Genomic DNA, 19,874 nt, shown 5'->3' on the forward strand with positions numbered 1-19,874 from the left:
GCCCTCCAGGCTGCTAACTCTCTCTCCTCCACACCTTTGCTTTGCTATCAGATTTTCTGTTGTCCTCACCGCCCAGCAGAGAGCTGGGCGCAAAATAGGTGTTTTAAAAATACGTACTGGATTTAATGGAAGGCCAGGAAAAGCAGCAGCCCCAGGGGTCCATCAGGAAGGCCTGCCACAGGAGCCGGCAAGGCTCCCCTAGCATCAGCCGGGCGTGCGAGCTGGATCTGACAAATGCAGCATCGGGAATGTGGAAGCATGTGAGGAGGGGTGCTGACAGCTCCTAAGCCAAGTGCTGAACAAACGTTGTTCTATAGCCATTGAATATTTCAGTATAACTCTGGTGTAAGAATTACAGCCCCGGATTTCAGCTATTCCCAGGAGGGCTGGGAGCAGAGAGCATGCCAACAGGGAAAATCCCTGTGAGACTCCCCGGATATGTTTGTTGTATAGTTTGCATGTGTCTGCAGCCTTCCTCTCTTTCTTCCACAAACACTGCCTGCCTGCCATCTCTTTGCCAGGCACAGCGCTGGGAATGGGGCGGGGCTGGGGGCTCAGATGAAGACCAGAGGCCCGAACTTTCAAAGCTCTCACCTTCTCGTGGGCAGGTTGGACTAGCAAGCAGGCGGGAGTGGAGGGGCAGGAGAGGCTGCCAGGCTGGGATAAGAGCCCACAGATGGGGAACCCAAGTGAGATAAGGCGGGTCAGGAGAGCTTCTAGGAGAAGGGGCACTGGGGCTGAGTCCTTCAGGATAAGTCGGAGTTTGCCGAGTAGAGGTGGAGGGAAGGGACTGAGAGGAATTTCACGCATCAAGAGCAGCGTTGGGGTGTTGAGAAATCTGCAGGAAGTTCAACAAGGCCAAAGCCAAAGGCCATGTGAGAGGTTTTATGTGCTGAGATCAGGAATTTAGACATTGCCCTGGGGTTCCAAGAGAGCAGTGAGCACTCAGGTCACAGAGGGAGTCAAAGCCAGACCTGGACCTTGAACTATGTGTCTGCTCTGCAACTCTTTCTTGTCTTGTCTTCGAGATGGCAGCTCAGAGCCTAGCTTCCTTTTTGTGCAGCCACTACCCTAAAAAGAGGCGGAATTCCTCTCCTCATTGACTCGGGGTGGCCTGTGGCTTCTCTGACCAATGGAATGAAAGGGACGGGAAGCTATGCCAGGGGACACTTTCAAGAGAACCAGAAGTTTCCACTTCCTTCTTGGTACACTTGCTCAGAGGGAAGCCAGCCACCCCATAAGAAGTCCGCTGGCCCTGAGATTGCCCCGCGCTGGGGAAGCCCATGCCAGCAGCATAAGGAGATCTTGTAGGGAAAGCATCATGGCAGGCGGAACCGCAGCTCGAGCGCAGACCTAAAAGCCAAGGAGCCATCTTGGACAGTCTAACCCCAGAAAACCTCACGGGGGCCCCAGGCAATTGGCTCTACTCACCTTGTCACGACTCCACCTGCTGAAGCCCTAGACAGGGAGGACAGACAGGAATTCCTGCTGTGCCCTGGCAGGATTCCTGGCCCAAAAGATCATGAAAATAGCAAAATGGGTGTGGTTTTACGTCTTATGTTCTAAGTTGCAGAGTGGTTTGTTATCTGCAGTAGATAACTGGATTGCCAACCCGGCTAGGACCGGGAATGTGCTCAGCGGCAAGTAACGCAAACCCGTCTTCAATGGTTTAAATAAACAACTAGAGAGCATTTCCTTGTACACACACACAGAGCAAAAACAAAAAGCAGAGGAAGGTGGCTACTTAAAGTCTCTATGGAATCAAAGCCAGCATCTTTAAAATTCTCTTGGCTTTTCCCTCAAGGTGACAAGACAGCTGCTGCAGCGCCAGAGATGATGTTCTAATTCCCAACAGGATGAAAGCAGAAAGGGAAAGGGGCTAAACCAGCCATCTTAGCCCCTTTTTATTGAGAGAGCCAAAGCTTTCCCAGAATGTCACCGGCAGACTTCAGCTCAGGGCTCTTTGGACTTAGGTCATATGGCCTCTCCCAGCTGCAAAAGAGGCAAAGAGAGAGAGAGAGAGTAATGGGACCATTCTTAGTGGCATAGACTATGATCCATTTACACTGCCCCCCCAAACAAAATCGGGGCTCCATTAAGCTAAGGGAAGGGAGAACAAATATTGGATAGGCAGGTAGCCAAGTTTGTATTATCAAGTGACTTCTTTTTCTTTAACTGCTTTATTGAGGTTTAATTGACATGCAATAAACTATATGCTGTATTTAAGGTGTGTGATTTGATAAGCTCTGACATATGTTTAACTCATGAAGCCATTACCGCAATCAAGACCGCAAACGTATCCATCGTCCCCAGAGTTTTCCTGGGCCCCCTTTCAATTCCTCCCTCCTGTCCCTTGACTCTGTCCCTAGGAAACCAACGCTGTGCTTTCTATCAGTGTAGATCGGCTTCCCATGTCTACGGCTCACACAACTGGGTCACACAGCATGTGCTCTTTTGTCTGGCTTCTCTCACTCAGCACATTTATTTGGAGATTCCCCTGTGTTTTTGTGTGTATCAGTCGTTCATTCCTTTTTATTGATGAGTAGTATTTCATTGTATGGCCCTGCTGCACATCCACCATTCACTGATCGAGGGATATTTGCACTGGGGGTTATTAAAAAGAACGCTGCTGTGAAAGCTGACATGTTCAGGGCTCTGTATGGACATACACTTTTTTTTTCTTGGGTTGATAACTAGAAGTGGACTGGCTGGATCATATGACAGGTGTATGTTTCCATTTTCTTGTTACGCTGCCAGACTGTTTCCCAAAGTGGTTGTGGCACTTTACAACCCCACAGTGTATTCCGCAAGCATGTAAGAACTTAGCTCCTTGCAGCTTTGCCAACCAACCCTTGGTGTGGTGGCTGTTCCCCAGTGTCTTAATTTCCTGAAAGGGCTTTAGTCTGGGCCACATTTGAAGAAATCTTTTGCTGTCCCAGTGCCGTAAAAACACCGAAGAAAGGAGAAGAAACAAATGCGTTTCAAAAAATTAACTTCCACGTGCAAAGCACTTTCATGTACATGATCTCATTTCATCCTAGATCCAATGGGTGATGGTTATTCCTTCTGCCCCCACCTTAAAAATGAGGAACAGGCTCTGAGTGGCCTGTGGTCATGCCTCTAGGTCTGTCCCACTCGAGAGCCCTTTCTTCTCTCCTTTTCTTTCTGGGACTTGGACCCACTCCATCTCTGAAGATGACTTCCTTCTGGAAGGTGAAAGGGAGGTGGCCATCAGAATACAGCAGTGGAAGGAGAGCTGGATTTGGGATAGGAGGCTCCCCCAAATGAACATCAGAAGCAGACCAGGATGGAGGTTGGGAATGACTTCCCAAAGCATGTGAATGTTAATCCAACTTTCCAGTAAGCAGGAAGGAAAGGTGAGAAATCAAATTCAAGAAGTAGAAACCATATGGCAAATCCCCAGAGGCATGGAACATCACCCTTAATTGGAGGACTAAGGAATATGTTCAAGGAAACCCACAATTGGAGGAATAAGAGCAAAGGTGCACACAGGCAGGTCAAGAGGTGATGTGTGAGAGGCTGGCAAGATCCAGGGCATGAGGATCATGGGAGAAGCCAGGATAGCTGCCCTTGATCCTAAAAGTCCCAAGAAGCCATCAAAGATGGTAAGCAGATGAATGAAACAATGGGCCTATGATTTAGAAGATTCCCTGGAGAGGATATACCGGAAAGGGCTCTCTTAGAACAGGGAGACATGGAGTGGGACATTTCAAATGTCAAGGGTTGAACAGAGAATGACAGCATCCAGAATGACAGTGCCCATGGGACTCCCAAGAGGACACATCTAGAAAGCAGGAATGGAAGTCTGCCCTGAGCTGCATATAAAGTGTGTGTGTGGGGGGGTCCTCAACATGTGAGTGGTCACTTACGCCACATAGGTGGGTGAGGTCACCAAGAACCTTGCCTAAAACTGGCATGTATTAAGTAAGCAGAGGAAGAGATGTCTGTGGTCACTGGGAAGAGATGGTCAGGAAATAGGAGGCAGGACCGAAGAGGAGTGTCAGGGAAAGAGAGGGCGGAGTGAGTGTCAGCAAGGACAGAAGGAATGGTCAACGCTGGCCAAAGCTACAGTCAGGAGAGGCTAGCACAGGCAAGTGCCCTTGGCCTTGGCTTTGAGGAAGGTCACAGAGGGCCTCAACAGGAGCAGTGTAAGTGTGTCATCAAGGTGAGAGCCAGGTGTGGTCCCTGAGGAGCAATCCTGTGGTCTGGATGCAGGGAACGCACTCCCAGGAAGACTTAGAAAATAAAGATATCACTCATCTGCTAGAGGAGGGTGTTAGGCAAGGAGACTTCAAGATGGAAAAAACTGGAGAATGGGTATAAGCCGTTAGGAAAGACAAATGTGCAAAAGGAGTTGGAAAAAACAGGATGCAGAGAGAAGCACGGAGCAGGGTTCTAGAGAACCAGGGGAGGGGTGAGCCCCAAGGCAGAAGTGGCAGGATCAAGGTGAATGGGAGGGAAAAGGGAGAGGATTGTGATGGAAATACATTTGTACAGAGTTGGGCAAAAAGTAAAGAAATTAAGTAGATAAACCATTAGCTAACCTAATCAAGAAAAAAAGCACAATGACTCATAATTAGAAATGAGGATGAAGAAATAACCACGTACAGAGGACATTAAAAGAATTATAACAGATTACTCAGTCTGATGCTTTGAAAATAAATGTGAACATATGGACAAAATGGGTGATTTTCTAGAAACATAAATGATGAAAACTAACCTCAGAAAAGATAGGAAATCTAAACAGTCCAATTACCAGAGAAGAAATTGAGAATGTTGTCAAAGGGCCACTATCCATTAAAGTACTAGACCTAGACAGTTTCCCAGGTAAAATCTATCACCACTTCAAGAAGCAGATCACTGCAATACCATATAAGCTTCTCCTGCACATTGTAAGGAGGCGGGGGGGACTTTAAAATAAATCTAAGAATCCAGTGTAGCAGGGAAAACAAAATCCCTCAAAAATAGAACAACAACAAAACACAATCCTATCTTTAAGGCAGTATAAATGCAAAATCCTAAATAAAAACCAGCAAGTAGAACACAGATGCATTTTAGAAGGATAATATGCCACCACCCCGTGGGGTTTATTGGGTAAGGCAAGGATGGTTCTCTATGAAGCAATTAATTAATATACTTCATAATATCAAAATATCAATAGAAAACCATTCCTTCTTCATATATCCTAGAAGGTAATTGGTAAAAATTCAACTCTGATTCTTGATGTAAAACTCTTAAGAAAATAGGACATTCAGAATTTCCTTAATATGAATTGAGATAGTATTCCTAAGTCAGGTCAAAGTCAGATCATTTCTGATGGCAAGCCACTAGAATCCTTCCCATGAGAATCAGGAACGAGCAAAGAACAATGTTGCAATTCTCAGCATTGGGCAAGTCTTCACCCTTCCCTATACCCCTGTCATTCACCATGTGATTTCGCAGCTTCTTTTAAAGACAGGGGTCTTCCCCACCCCACTGATATTTTTAGCTTGACCGTGGGATTTGTTTTGGCCGGTGGAAAGTGGGCAGAAGTGACAGAGTGCCAGATCTGAGCAATGACTCAAGAATCATCATGTGTTTTTATGGACCACACTTGCATTTCCATCACCACCATAGGAGAGGATGCCACGGTTTGCCAGATGGTCAGGGAGGATGAGAGACACATGGAGCAGACCTGGAGCCAACCTGCAGTCTGCAGCCAGCCAGTTAAGCCCCATCTGGATCAGTGCACCTGCAGCTGACCTGCAGACACGTGAACTAGGAAAATGATTGTTTTCAACCACTGAGCTTTGAGCAGTGTGCTATGTGGCATTATTGTAACAACAATTACCTGATACATTACCCACTATTACAACTCTTGTTAAACATTGTTGTTGACCTACTAGCCAATGCAACTAAATAAGAGAAAGAATTAGGAGGTGGAGTTTGAAAAGAGGATGCAAAATTATCATCATTTATCCATCATCTGATTGTACACTTTTAAAACACAGGAGAAAGACCCAGCTTCTTAAAAAGCTGTTAAAAACAATAAAAGACTATAGTAAGAATTAATATATACAAAAATGAACAGCTTTCCTATCTAAAATAACCAATTAGAAAGTTAAATGAAGGGAAAATCCCATTTACAGTAATAATAAAAAGATAAAATACCAGAAAAATACTTAACACAAAATGTGGCTAATCCAAAGGGGGAAAAAAAAGTTCAAACTCTACTGGAGGACATAAAGGAAGACTTCAATAAATGAAAATACACCCTGTTCTTGGGTTGGAAGAGTCATGTTGTAAAGATTCCAATTCTCGCTAAATAAACCTATATTAGTGTGATCCCAAAATACCAACAGCTAGCATACAGACACATGATCCAGGCTCTGCCAACTGGATGCCCCCACATGAGACTTGGGTTAGGAGAGACCAATGGGAATGCAGGTCCTGCAGGCAATGTGAATTGATGGGGAAGGTGGCAGAGACCCCAGGCTTGGAGTTGGGGCAGGGGGGCTAGTGCCATCAGGGAAGGCTTCTCATTTGTGCCCAGCAGCAACCCCCAGGGAGGCGGGTGCAGGCTTCCTGGCTACATGGCCACCAGGTCTAATTCTCTGGCCTTCCTGGAGAGCCACCTGGTAGTCTTTAAAATTCATTTTCTGCTCCAATTGTCACAGTAGTTTTCATTGTTTGCAACTTGAAATCCTAGCTGATATACAGACTACATGAACAGAATACAAGGTTCAGGAATAAACTATATACAACTTGAGGAAGTATCAGTCATGAGAGTGAGCGTTTATTGAGCACCTACTCTGTGCCAGGCACTATTCCACGTACTTGTAATCATCTTGTTAGCCCATACAACAACACTAAGTTATTATGCTCATTTTACAAATCTGGTAACCAAGGTACGTCGACATTTCTGCAACTCATATATAATAAAGTTGACACTTTAGTTCATTAGGAGAAAGAAGCATCACTCAATAAATAATTTGAGGCTAGCTAGCCATCTGGAAAAATAATGTCGGTCTCTACTCCTTACACTAAAATTAACTCCACGTAAATCAAAGGAGAAAGAAAAAATTAAGCAATAAAAGAAAATATGAGAAAATGTTTTAAAATGTTGGAGTAGAGATGGCTTTTCTAAGACAGGCACAAAATTCAGAAGTCATTAAAATACTGATAATGGTTTTACGTGTACACCAGATATTTCATCCTGGCAAGTGAAGGGAGTGGAGACAAACCCAGATTATAATAGTTGCAACCAAGATGACAACGGGTTAATGTATGCAAAGAAATCTTGTAAATCAATAAGAAAGACAACAATTCAAAGTAGAGAAAGGACAAGGGTATTAACATTTCACAGAAAAAATATATGAATAACTTTTAATCCCTCATACTTCTACATATGAAGAGTAAAACAACAATGTGCCAAATGTGTCACTTATCAAACTGATAAAGACTGAAAAGCTTGATAATGTGTATTGCTGAACAGCGCATGAGGAAGTGGGCGTGTCCCACTGTTATGGAGTAATTGACGTGTGAGGAAATTTTTCCAGTGTTTTAAAATTTGCATACCTTTAGAACCTGCAATTTACATGTAGAAATTTATCCTGTAGACACACATGTGCATGGACATAAATACACTTATACATAAAGTCTGTGGGAACATCATTTATAACAGCCAAAGCCTGGAAAACAACCTAAATGTCCATCAGTAGGGATCTTGGTTAAACAACTAACAGATCACGGTGTACAATAATGATAAGAGGCATTGTCTTTAAGATTAAGTCATTTTTTAAAAACCAAGGTGCCCAGCACTGTACCAACTAGATGCTGTGTATCCAGTAGAACTTTCTGTGATGATGGAAGTGTCCTAGACCTGTGCTGTCTCGCAGGGGAGCCACCAGCCCTGTGCAGCTAGCCGTGCTTGATGCATGGTGGTGTGACTGAGGAACTGAATTTCTAATCTTGATTTTGATTGATATCAATCTCAATTGAAATAGGCACATGTGACTCTGACGTCGAATAATGCAGGCTAGAACACGCTCACATGTATGCATATGGACAGTTAGTATTTCTGACTAATCTATAGACACTTCTTATAGTCATTGCCCCTGCCGAGGAGAACTGGGGAATCAGGTGTCTCTGGGGACAAGAAGAGTCCTTTGTCCATTTGTATTTTTAGTATTTGACTTGTTTACCATGTGTATAATGACATATTCAATATTAAACTAATTAATAAAAGTTCAAACAGAAAAGGAGAGGAAGTGCTTGAGTTGAGCGAACCTTGGTGTTTTTCCTTGAAATGAGGTAGGAGTCGCCCATGAAGGAACCTGGAGGGCTTGTGGACCATAGAGCTCCTGGAGAGACTCAGGTGTGCGGGTGAGAGGTTGAGGGGCAGGGGAGGGGCTGAGTAACCACAAATGAAGGAGTCCTGGGCTGTGGGAAGCATCCTGTCACAGTTGGAGGCCAGCACTCATGAGGGACGGAAGCCATACAGCTGAATGATTTTTGACAGTGGTCCGAGTGTAGACACTAAGTCAAACAATTAGATCATTCCCAAGACACATGAAAACAGAAGAGCGGAGGAGGAAAGGATGAATGGGATTTGGAGATATGAAAGAGGTAGACTCAACTGAATCTGGCAGCTAGCCTGATATGGGGACTGAGTGACCGGGACAAGTTAGGAGGGCTCTCGGCTCTTGACTCGTATGACTGAACCGATACGGGGGCCCCTGGGGAAATAAGGTTTACAGGAGGAGCAGGCTTGGGAGGCAAGGTTCGTTAAGTTCAGAGTTGGCAGGTTGATCCAGGTGGAAGTTTCTAGAAGCCTCCAGATAGGTCTGAAGCTCAGCAAGGAGGACTAGGCTAGAGAGATCTATTTGAGAGACAGCCAGAGATGAGTGGATGAGTGATCACCGAAGCCAAGAGAACTGGCAGACTCAACCGGGAGGAGGTGCAGTGAGAGACCGTGCTGAGAGCACAGGGGCTAAAGCAAAGGGAAGACAAGCTGGCTAAGGACACTGAGAATGAGCACGGGGCGGGGGGTGGGCGGGGGGAGGCAGGAGGGAGAACCAGGGAGAAGGGCCAGGGAGAGGCAGTTTCAAGAAGCAGGAAATGGTCTACAAGGTCAGATGCCACGGAGAGGTCAGGGAAGGTGGGGCCCTGAAAAGCCCATTGCACTTGGCAATTAGGAGGTCATTTGGTGGCCGCGGTGAGAGCAATTTCAGGGAAGTAGTAATGAGAGGGAACACAGGATTCCAGCAGGTTGAGGGGTTAATGGGAGAGGAGAGTGGAGATGGTGAGGGGAGGCTCTTGTCCCATCGGGGCACTTGGCTGTGAAAGGAACCAGACAAAGGAGCGGTATCTAGAGGGCCAGCTGAGTGGAGGGCTGCTAGTTTCTATGTTTGTTTTGTCGCTTTAAGAGGAGAGGGAGCCGGATTACAGAGAGTGGCAAAGGGTCTCTAAAGAAACAGGATGTAAGGAATGAAACAAGGTCCCTTGGGGAGGCAGGAGGGGGTCGGCTCCACGATGTTCCGGAGGCCATGCTGTGATCCGGAGGCCTCTGGGAAGGAGAGGAAAGGGGGTCTGACCCACAAACCAGAGGTGGGGCAAGAGGATGGAAACTGAGTGGGTATTTTTGCTTGGTGGCCTCAGTTTTCTCAGTGACATCAGAGGTGTGGTCACGGGGATAGGGGAGGGCAAAGGGTGGTCTTAGGTACAGTAGGGTGGGGCTAAGCCCAGTAAAGATAGCTGACTTTGCTGAGGGTTCAGGTTAGACTGGGGCCATGAGCATGTGGGGGCCCAGGAGTGCAGGTGGGAAGTCTGGCCTCCCCCATCCATTCACAGCAGCCTCACACTGCTGCTGGCATTGACTCATGCCTGGCTGGGGAGAGCCCACGATGGCCAGGAGAGCAGGGGAGCATACTGGCTAATGGTGTGGGTTTAGAGTCAGACACATTGAGGCCACTCACGACTGTGCAACTTTCGGCAAATTCCTCTACCTCTCTGAACCCCAGCAGAGAAAACAATATTGATGTTTACCACTTCATAGGTAAAGCCCTTAGTCTAGATCTCGACACCCAGAATGTTCTCATTAAAGGCTATATCACAGTTAAAAGCATGAGGGTAGAGATGCTGAAGGGCCTGGAGAGAGGGGATGGAAGCAATATTCCATGGAGTCTAGGTGACATAGGAAGGGAAGACAAGGGGAGTGATGGACCAGGAGTTTGGCTTGAGGCTAAATCCACCCTACTATCTGCTATTGGAAATAAAGTTTTGTTAAACACAGCCATGCCCCTTCTTTATGCATCATCTCTGGCTGCTTTTGTGTCACAAGGACAGAGTTGAGTAATTACAACAGAGGCTGTATTGCCTGCAAAGCCCAAAATATTTATTATCTGGCCCTTTAAGAATAAGTTTGCCACCCTGCCCTAGAGGACAGGAGGGCTGGATGAACCCAAACAAACTAATAAAAAACAAAACCGGGAGGAGACCGTGAAAGGGTTGAAGCCAAAGATTGAGACTAGAGAGAGGGCTCCCGAGGTGGTGTGGGGTCGGGAAATGGGCAAGGGGAGTGGGTGTCTGTGGCACTGTCTGGATGAGGGCTCCTGGAACTCTGACCAATTCAGGAATTATTAGGCTCTTATGATAGATCGATGGATCAAAATTTAGTGGGTCAATAGATAGACCTACCCATTGTGAATATGGGCAGGGTCAAGAATAGAGACTTCAGTTACAAAACCCAGTGCCGAGAAAGTAGCCAGAAAAGGAGTCCCCAAAAGCCACCCTCCCCTTCTTTCCTATCAAAACTAAGATATTGGGGCACCTGGGTGGTTTAGTTGGTTAAACATCTGACTCTTGATTTCAGCTTAGATCATGATCTCAGGGTCGTGAGATTGAGTCCCATGTCGGGCTCCAAGATGGGCATGGAATCTGCTTGGGATTCTCTCTCCCTCTCCCTCTGCCTCTCCTCCCTTTCTCCCTCTCCCTCTCTCTCTAAAAACAAAACAAAACAAAACAAAAAAACAAAAAACCCAAAAACAAACAGACAACAACAACAACAACAACAACAAAAACACTTCAATTTTGTTCAGAATGAAAATGTACCCTACCCCTAGGGATGAATCATGATTTGTTTAGGCCAATCAAATAATCATATTCCCCTTTCACTGGCCTTTACTTTTCCAGACTGCCTTATAGCTAGAAGCAGGCACATGATGAGTTCTGGCCAATAAGACATCTCAGAAAGTCAGCTCGGGGCTTCTGGGAGAGCTTCTGCTTTTCTTATGAGAGAGATATCTACCAGTGCCGACCTCCTCCCTTTCTTGCCTTAACACAGAGCTAATGCTTGGGGCTGTGGCAGCCATTTTGTGACCACGAGGCAATAAATATGATAGCATACATGCAGTATGCTGAGGATATTGGAACGGAAAGAAAGCGTCTGGGACTTGACACCATCATTAAACACTTGTCTACCTCCAGAATGTTTAAGTGAGATACAGAAATGGCTTTATTGCTGAAAACATTTTCTTCTTTTACTCAAAAGCACTTTTAATTGAAAGAAGGAAGAGACAGAAGTTCAGAGGTAGCAGTTGGGAGCTTGGAGAATGGCATGCCATGGGGTGAGGGGGAGGGAGAGGAAGCAGATGGGGGCTGCTATCAGCAGAGGGATGTGTGAGTGCAGATGAGACGGGGAAATGGGTGATTAAGAACAGACGGGAGGAGGCTTTGGTTGCTGGGTTGAGGACTTCAGTGTTTTTCTGCAGGCAACGGGAAAAGCTCACTAAAATTTCTTTGAAATCCTTTAGATCATAATCTTGGTGTAATTAATATTTGTTAAATTCTGTACCTTCCAATGTTCTTGAGACATTTACTTTTCTGTATTTTCTTTACAAGAGAAAATAGCAATGAATTTGCATTATTTTTATGGTTTTATCTTTTTTCTCCTTATAAAAGGGAGGTCTATTTAGACAATTTAGAAAGCAGATAAGCAAAGAGAAAAAACTGTTTTAGGTCTTTGACCAGAAGGCTGATATTTCAGAGAATGAAGCAGGAGCAGAATGGGTCAATGGAGCTTGAGAGAGGAAACAAAAAGATTCGTTGTAACTCACCTTTCCTGCACCTCAGTTTTCCCATCTATAAAATGAGCATGTAGGACTGCCGCTAGAGAAGTCTCCATCCAGCCTGGTAGCTCAGGGATGCTTGAGTGAGCCGCTTTCCTGGGCTGTTAGCACACACCTTCCAGATGCCCTGCGTCATGGCGAAAGCCATGGTCGATATGTACCAGTCTTGTCCATCCATCTTCTCTGGGTTTACAGAGGGTGGCTGTTGATCCCTCACTTTACAGACGTGAATGATGGGCTTGGAGGGGATAAGGTGATGACCACAGCCCTTGGCTGTCGTGTCTCGGAGGTCAGAATCCATGTCCAGCGCTCACTTCTACTTTTCTGGAGCTGGCACCCTCTCCCTGTTCCTTCAGTTGCTTGGTAATCTGTTCCCCATAAGCTCAGGAAGGGCAGTGGGCGGGAATGAGGGTGAGTTCTGGAGGTCCGGCACCATAGTCCCCAGGACCAGGGCAGTGACTACCGCAGTCCCTCCACCCAGCGGTGCCCAGGTCATTACTGCCTGGTTTGGTTGTGTGTAAGTCCAATGACTGAAGTGGCCATCTTTCTCCACCAGGGCACCGCTGGGGACCAAAGGATTCAGGGAATAGCTCCATGTTTATGTGTCTGGTGTTCAAAATCAATGGTTTCCCTCCTTGGGACACACCCTCGGGGGCAAAATAGAGTGAATCGCTTATTAGCTTCTGCGTGCGCACCGGTGGATGACGAGCTGCTCCGAGAAACTAGTCATGCGTCGCCATGAAGCACCCTTCCCCTGTTGTGCCTGTGCCCGGAGCGTGCGCCCTATCCCCGACACCGGCGGTAGCTGGGCGCCATTCACCCCCATGGTGCCGGGCTGTCACTCACCCCTAATTACCAAGAGCAGCTTTGGTGTGGAGGCTGCCTGGGCCTTCTCCAGGAGGGAGGCATTCAGAAATGCAAGTGTGAACCTCCCAGTGTCCTCCAGAGGCGGGTGCGGTGGTTAGCGGCTCTGCCTGGCTGGGTGGGTGCGTTGATGCATGCCCAGGGGACAATCTGCTACACGTGGCCCCTCACCCTCCCACTTCCCTGGGCACGGGGCCCTTGCTCATCTACTCCAGGCCCCTTTGCCTGCCTCCCCCCACCCCCATAAAACATTCCACCCCTATCCAGAGAACCAGGGCACACCAGTGTTCTGGCAGAAATCAGTGCCAGAGGCGACATCGTGACGGGTTTAGCACTCACCACTGCAACCGTCCTCAACACTTGCTACGTCCTGACTCCCTGATGCTCACAGCACCCTCGCCAGAGAGATGCTCTTCCTGGGCCGGGGTAAAGGCAAGGACACTGGGGTGCCTGGGTGGCTCAGCTGTTAAGCTTCTGCCTTCGGCTCAGGGCGTGATCCCAGCGTTATGGGATCAAGGCCCGCATCAGGCTCCTCCGCGATGAGCCTGCTTCTTCCTCTCCCACTCCCCCTGCTTGTGTTCCCTCTCTCGCTGGCTGTCTCTCTCTCTCTGTCAAATAAATAAATAAAATCTTTTTTTAAAAAAAGACAAGGAAACTGAGGCATGGGGCAGCGGGGTGGAGGAGGTGAAGCAATTTGCATACTTAAGTGCAACCCTGGGGTTGGAGCTCAGGCCTTAGCTCGGAGCTGGAGCTCTTAAGGGCTCTACTGCTCCCACCCACGCCAGTGGTCCCTTCACCTTGGCCTCATCTTGCAGGTGGAAACGGAGACCCGAGGATCAGTCCAAGATCACCCAGCCACACAGTCCCAGAGGAGGCCCAGGTCACAGGCTGCCATCCAAGGCTACTTCCATGGCTCTCTGATGTCACTTGCTTTCTTCAAGGCTCTCTTCTTAGAGAAGCAAAACCACGCAGATGTGCAGTTAGAGTCCAGGCCTCTTCAGAGCTCTCAGGCCTCCAAACCTCCATGAGTCTCATAGGAACTGACACCCCGGGACCTCCAGCTTCACAAGACGTCAGTGACAACAAACGTGCGTGCACTTCACAGTTTAGAAGGCACTCGAATCAGTATACACCACTTAATCCTCATGACGACCCTAGTAAGTAAATCTGACCACGGTCTCTATTTTAAAGCCAGGGAAACTGAGATCTTCTCTGTGGGACAAGAACTGGTATGTCCCCACCACAGACCAAAGGCAGGCCACGTGCCGTCCCACACACCTTCTGCCCGCAGCACTGTCCCTAGCCAAGCTGCAGAAACTGCCTATGTTCTCATCCTCACAGCCCTACAAAGACTTCATAGAACTCAGATGCTTCTCAGCTTCAAGCAAGAGGATGATGAGACGCAAGTCATTGTCCCAGCCCAGCAGAGCTTGCTCAGAGCACCCTCTGCTCACCCTTCCCCAATCCTGAGAGTCTCTGGAAAGTTCCCTGAGCTCAGAGATCAGGTCTCATAGGTATTCGTATCCTCCAGAGCACTTATCTTAGGATTTGCTGATTAACACAAAAAGAAAAGAAGTAATGGAGGAAAGAAGGGAGAAGCCTTCACTAAAATTCACTGGTTCAGACCAGCCACCCAAGCTGGTAGGCACTGATGGAATTTTTATTTGTAATTATAATACCGCCAAGCAGCTGTGTGACCTTCTGCAGGTGTGCTACCCTCTCTGGGCCTCAGTGTCTCCATCCATTAAATAAGGTAGTTCGATGGGCTTTCAGGTAGACATTGTGCGGCATGTGCCTCCGTCTCCCCCTACAAGGCTGTAGATCTCACGAATCAATCCCAGCATATTTCCCACATGTCGGCAGAGAAAGGGTGTGTCCTGCGAATCTGAACCAGAGAAATGTACTTTTTCTTTTCAGTTCCCAGCACCCCAGAACACTTCCTATTGAAAGAATCCCAAAGTATCCAGGGTGCAGGGTTTCGAATCCCTCATCTTGTCCATTGGGTGGAAATTTCTCTTCCCAGATTCTAGGACAGGAGAACGGGATTTAGAATTGGCTCGAAGGAGGTTCCCATTCCGGGCTCTGAGTATGAAGCAGGTGACACGAGGACATAGGCAAGGTTGGAGATTTCTCGAGGGGGTGCAGCAGAGCTGTCAAAGACCCAGTGTGGTGACAAGTGGCCAGCAGTGGCCAGATCAGTGGCGGCCTTCCCAATGGCTTTCCTGCACTGCGGGCTGACTGTTGCCAGCCGCCAGCCTGCTTCCCATCCATTTTGCAGTCATCAAGGGGAGGACTGTGCCCCGATGGATGGGACTACAGCTTTGAAGTCAGATAGATACACGTCTGGATTCCGTTGGTGCCAATTATGGGCAACGTGCCTGCAGGTAAGTTACATACCATCACGGGATACTGTTCTCTCTTCCAGAAAGCAGGTGCAACAGCAAATGCTTCGTAAGGGCTGCTGGGGACCTCACACAAGATACTATGAGTGGCGTTCCTAGCCTGGCACCGAGGAGGGGCTGAATAAATGAGGAGGGAGGAAAAGAAGCTTCCAGAATGGGTGGCTGACTCCAGGGCCGATACGCCCAGCTGCAAGCAGCCAGAAGCGCTGTCCTGCTGTCCAGCAGCTGGGGAGGGCCCATCACAGCGGGTGTGCTCCATGCAGGGCGCTGACCTGCTTCGGGAGAACTGACCTTTCTCTCCCCGATGCGACTTCACCACCGAGTGCTTGCCCTTGCAGGACACTCCGAGGTGTAAGGGGGCCGATGTCGGGAGCCCTCGGTGAGTTAGCGGACTGGCCTCAGCGGATGCTGATTCCCCCAGATGGAGCACGGGGCTGGCTTCTGGGCTCAGGGCATGCCAGGCCGGGGGAGCAGGCGTGCCGAGAGCCTGCCCCTCCGAGGTGTGTGCCAGCGCCAGGGACCAGATGCTCCCTCCAAAACCTTCCATCAGCAATGGCATCTGCGATCCTCCCAGGCTGGTCCATCTGCCGCCAGGGCGCGAGGCTCATTTCCCAACCCAGACCCTTCTTTCTGCCACCACCCTCACCCCAGGCATTTCCTTGGGGGTCACACATTGTTGTCTTCCTCAGGCCCGTGTGGCCTCTTGCTGCATTGCCCACTCTCTGGCTGTCTCTGGTTCTGACTGGAATTTAATTGGGAGCTTGAAAAACCCCGATTGTTTGATAATTATAAGGCAGAGAAATTACCAGGCCATCAAAGGTTGCTCCCAATTGCTGTATGAATTGTCCTTCGTTATCTCTCAGGATAAAAGACCACTTGATAGAGACAAAAGCCAGCCAGCTTTTCTTTCACGGCTGCCTGACAAGAAAACGAGGGGTCGTTGTTGGCTCCAATCCATGTCTCCCCAGACAGAAACCTTGCCACTCCCCGCCCAGCACAGCGCCCTGCGGAGACCCACAGCAGGGCCCAGCAGCCTCCGGCCCGAGCCCCTCCCTGCTTGTCTCCTGACCCAGGGGCTCCCAGAGGGGAAGAGCCCCAGTTCTCAGCTGCGTGTGTAGATGTGCTTTTCCTAGAGGGCTGGAGTGTGAGTGCCCATGGGGACCCTGGGGGGTGGACAGCCAGCGCTTACGGAGGATGTCCTGTGTGCCAGGGGCCACGTCAAGGGGTTGACAGGCTTCTCTTTACAACTAGTTATGCCGGTGATTGTGTTTTTTTGTTTTGATTGTGTTTTTTTGTTTTGTTTCGTTTTTTGCATTTTGCAGCTGGGGCTCAAAGAGGTTAAGGAACTTGCCCAAGGTCATCCAGCAACGACATGCTGGCACCAAGAGCAAACCCTGGGCTCCTGCACGGAGCTCTTAGTCACCCTGTGGCCCTGCTCTCTGAGTCCGTGTATGTGCAAGACGTGTGTGTGAGTGTGTGCATGTGCGTGAGTGTCCGTGAATGTGATGGGGGTTGCACGGAAAGGACATATCTAAGCACTGGGCCCAGTAGAAAAAGGACTAGGCGAAAGGCATGAATGAGGCTATTGTCACAGTGTACCCGTACATTTGATGTATTTATTTGTAAAGGACCCAGCCATGCCTTGATTAAAACCACTGGGGGCTGGAGGTAAGTGAACCCATGTTTGAATGTTCCAGTCCCTCGAGCCCCTGTTTGTGCCAGGCCTTGTGCTGTCTGCTGCGAGTGACCTGGAGAGAGTCAGGCAAGGTGTCTGCTCCGCGGGCTCCCTGCCTGGTTCCCAGTCACAGATACAGGGCAGGGCTGGCGTTGTCCCCTGCAGAGCTGTCATCATCCTGCCTGGGAAGCCTCTGCCTCTGTGGGGAGGACCCGGGAAGGCTGGGTAGAGCTGCCTTAAGGCCATTAATTTTTTATAGCCGTTTGCTAGCACGCTCGCACGTCAGCGCTTGGCCAAGAGCTAGGTTTAACCAACAATTGATTATCCTTGGAATCAACAAGGCTCTATATCACTAATTCATAACTTGGCTTTTGTTGTGCAACCATGGCTACATTCATTAATAAAAAGAAGAGGGGCGCCTGGGTGGCACAGCGGTTAAGCGTCTGCCTTCGGCTCAGGGCGTGATCCCGGCGTTATGGGATCGAGCCCCACATCAGGCTCCTCCGCTATGAGCCTGCTTCTTCCTCTCCCATTCCCCCTGCTTGTGTTCCCTCTCTCGCTGGCTGTCTCTATCTCTGTCGAATAAATAAATAAAATCTTTAAAAAAAAAAAAAGAAGAAGAACCATGTGTGGAGCCCTTCTCTGGCCGGGCCTGATGGGGACTCATCCTTGATTCCAGAAAGAGATCCCAATCCCATGTTACAGATGAGGAAACTGACCCGAGAGGGGAACTCCTGATCTGCCCCCATCACACAGGTTGTCAAGGGCGAAGCAAGGCGGCGGCCAGGCTATGCGCTGTTAACATCATCGAATGCTCCATCTTTACCAACTACGTACGTGGATTAGTTGCAAGTCGTGAGTTTCAAATGAGAAAATCCAAAGGAAGCAAGCACCAGTGCATGGGAGCTGGGTTTGGACCAGCCGCTCTGGAATGTCAGCGGGCCTGCTGCCCACCCCCTGACCCGGGCGCGGGCCTTGGGTGGTAAAGCAGCAGGTGCACTTCACGGGCAGGTGTTCTAAACCTACAGGTAAAACTGTGATCTACAGCAAAGCCTATTTCCATCTCCCCAGGTCTGTTCCAAAGGAGCCTTTTCGATGTAGCCTGTCTTGGCCTGTGGCCAAGGACCATCAGGAGGTTTCAGGAGCGTCCGAACAACTAGGAAAATAAGAGACAGGGCATCCAAGCCTTCAGTGATAAGTGTCTAAGTTGAGGAAAAAGCTACCTTCAGTTGTTATAATTTACCTCGGTTCTTATTTCAGGATATAGTTTTATACCGCTACTTTCTTATATATATAATACACATAACATATATAATCTGTGTATTGTATATATGATACAAAAAAGACCCGCGTTCTGCTCCTTGAATCTACCAATCTTATCCTCAGCCCCAGCTTCTGCACTGCTGCTTCCTCCTCTAGAAATGCTCTCCCTCCAGGACTTTGCATGGCTGGCTCTCACTCATCATCCAAGTCTCCGCTTAAATGTCACTTCCTCAAAGAAGTTCTTTACCACCCCACCTAAACGGGTCTGTGGTAGCTCCCTTGTCATATTTTCATCCTAGCTTTGACTTCTCCTGTCCAGAAATAAGTATCGTTTTATTTGTGTAATGGGGTGTGCCCTCCGTGAGAGTCTAAGCTCCGTGAGGGCAGACGGGGGAGGGCTTGCTCATCACTGTGTGCCCAGAACCTACCGAGAGCCCAACAATGTTTTGGTGAGTGAATGTATCAATGAATGAAAACCTCCCCGGGACGCAAAGAGCCTTGTCGTGGAACTCTGCACCCCTCAGTGATAGTGACTCACAGGTGGGAAAGGTGCTCCTTCTAATTTTACAAGGAATATGTACATGGCTCTGCATCTCAGGGTCATTAGCTGATTCTGAACTACTCAGCTCCGACCCAAGAAGCAGATGATGAGGACGACTTCCAGAATGTCCACTGGGGGTCCAGGACAGCTCAGAGCATTGGGTTTTGGGCATGGCCAGCTCTGAGGAAGCAGCACTCTGCTGGTAGAACTGGTCTGGCCCAGGACAGTGGGCGCTGGTGTGGCCAGAAGTCCCCAGTGTCGGCTGGGTTGGCCGCCCTAGAGAGCAACCTATATTGGCTGCATCCGAAACCACAGGAAGGAGCCACACCCTTAACGAATCCCAAAACACCAAGGAAGAGAAGTTCGCAAGGCTCCAAAATTCCCACGGGAAGAGAAGGACTCAGAGCAGGTGGCGTGTGCTCATGCTTGGGGGACAACCTGTACTTGGACGGGAGGCCACTCGGGGTCAGGCTTGACACTGAGGCCCCAGCTGGCCCCGGGGGAATGCTCTCTCGGACACATTGTGGATGGGGTTACCATGAGCTGTCAGGCCGAGATGGCGTTCTGAAGCCAAACGTAAGCCAAGCCAGGGTGCACAGGGCACCAAAACCCAAGAAAGGAGCCCGGGCCGGGCCTGATGCCAGGTTCAAATCAGATGAAACAGCAAATCAAGGTGAGAGCCAGTTCGGGAATCAGGGTCATGGGCAAATCCAAATGCAGTCAGGGAAGAAGGCCAGGGCCCAAGGGCAGCCCAAGGCTGCAAGGCAGTTCGGACTATTCCCTGATGGAGGTGGTTGGAGCTTCCTCTGAAAGCTTAGCCTCCAGGGGCTGTGGCCTCCAGCTGGCATCCCTGATGGACATCTGACAGGCTGACTGCGACAGTAGGCATGGGTGGAAGCCCGTTTGAACTTCCTCAGCCCTGTATCTGAGGCGGGAATTAAACCGTTCTGTTCTACTAGGGCGTTTCATTGACTTCTGGCAAAACACGATGTCCTGCTTCA

Source organism: Ailuropoda melanoleuca, chromosome 6 (assembly GCF_002007445.2).
Source record: "Ailuropoda melanoleuca isolate Jingjing chromosome 6, ASM200744v2, whole genome shotgun sequence".
Classification (NCBI taxonomy): Eukaryota; Metazoa; Chordata; class Mammalia; order Carnivora; family Ursidae; genus Ailuropoda; species Ailuropoda melanoleuca.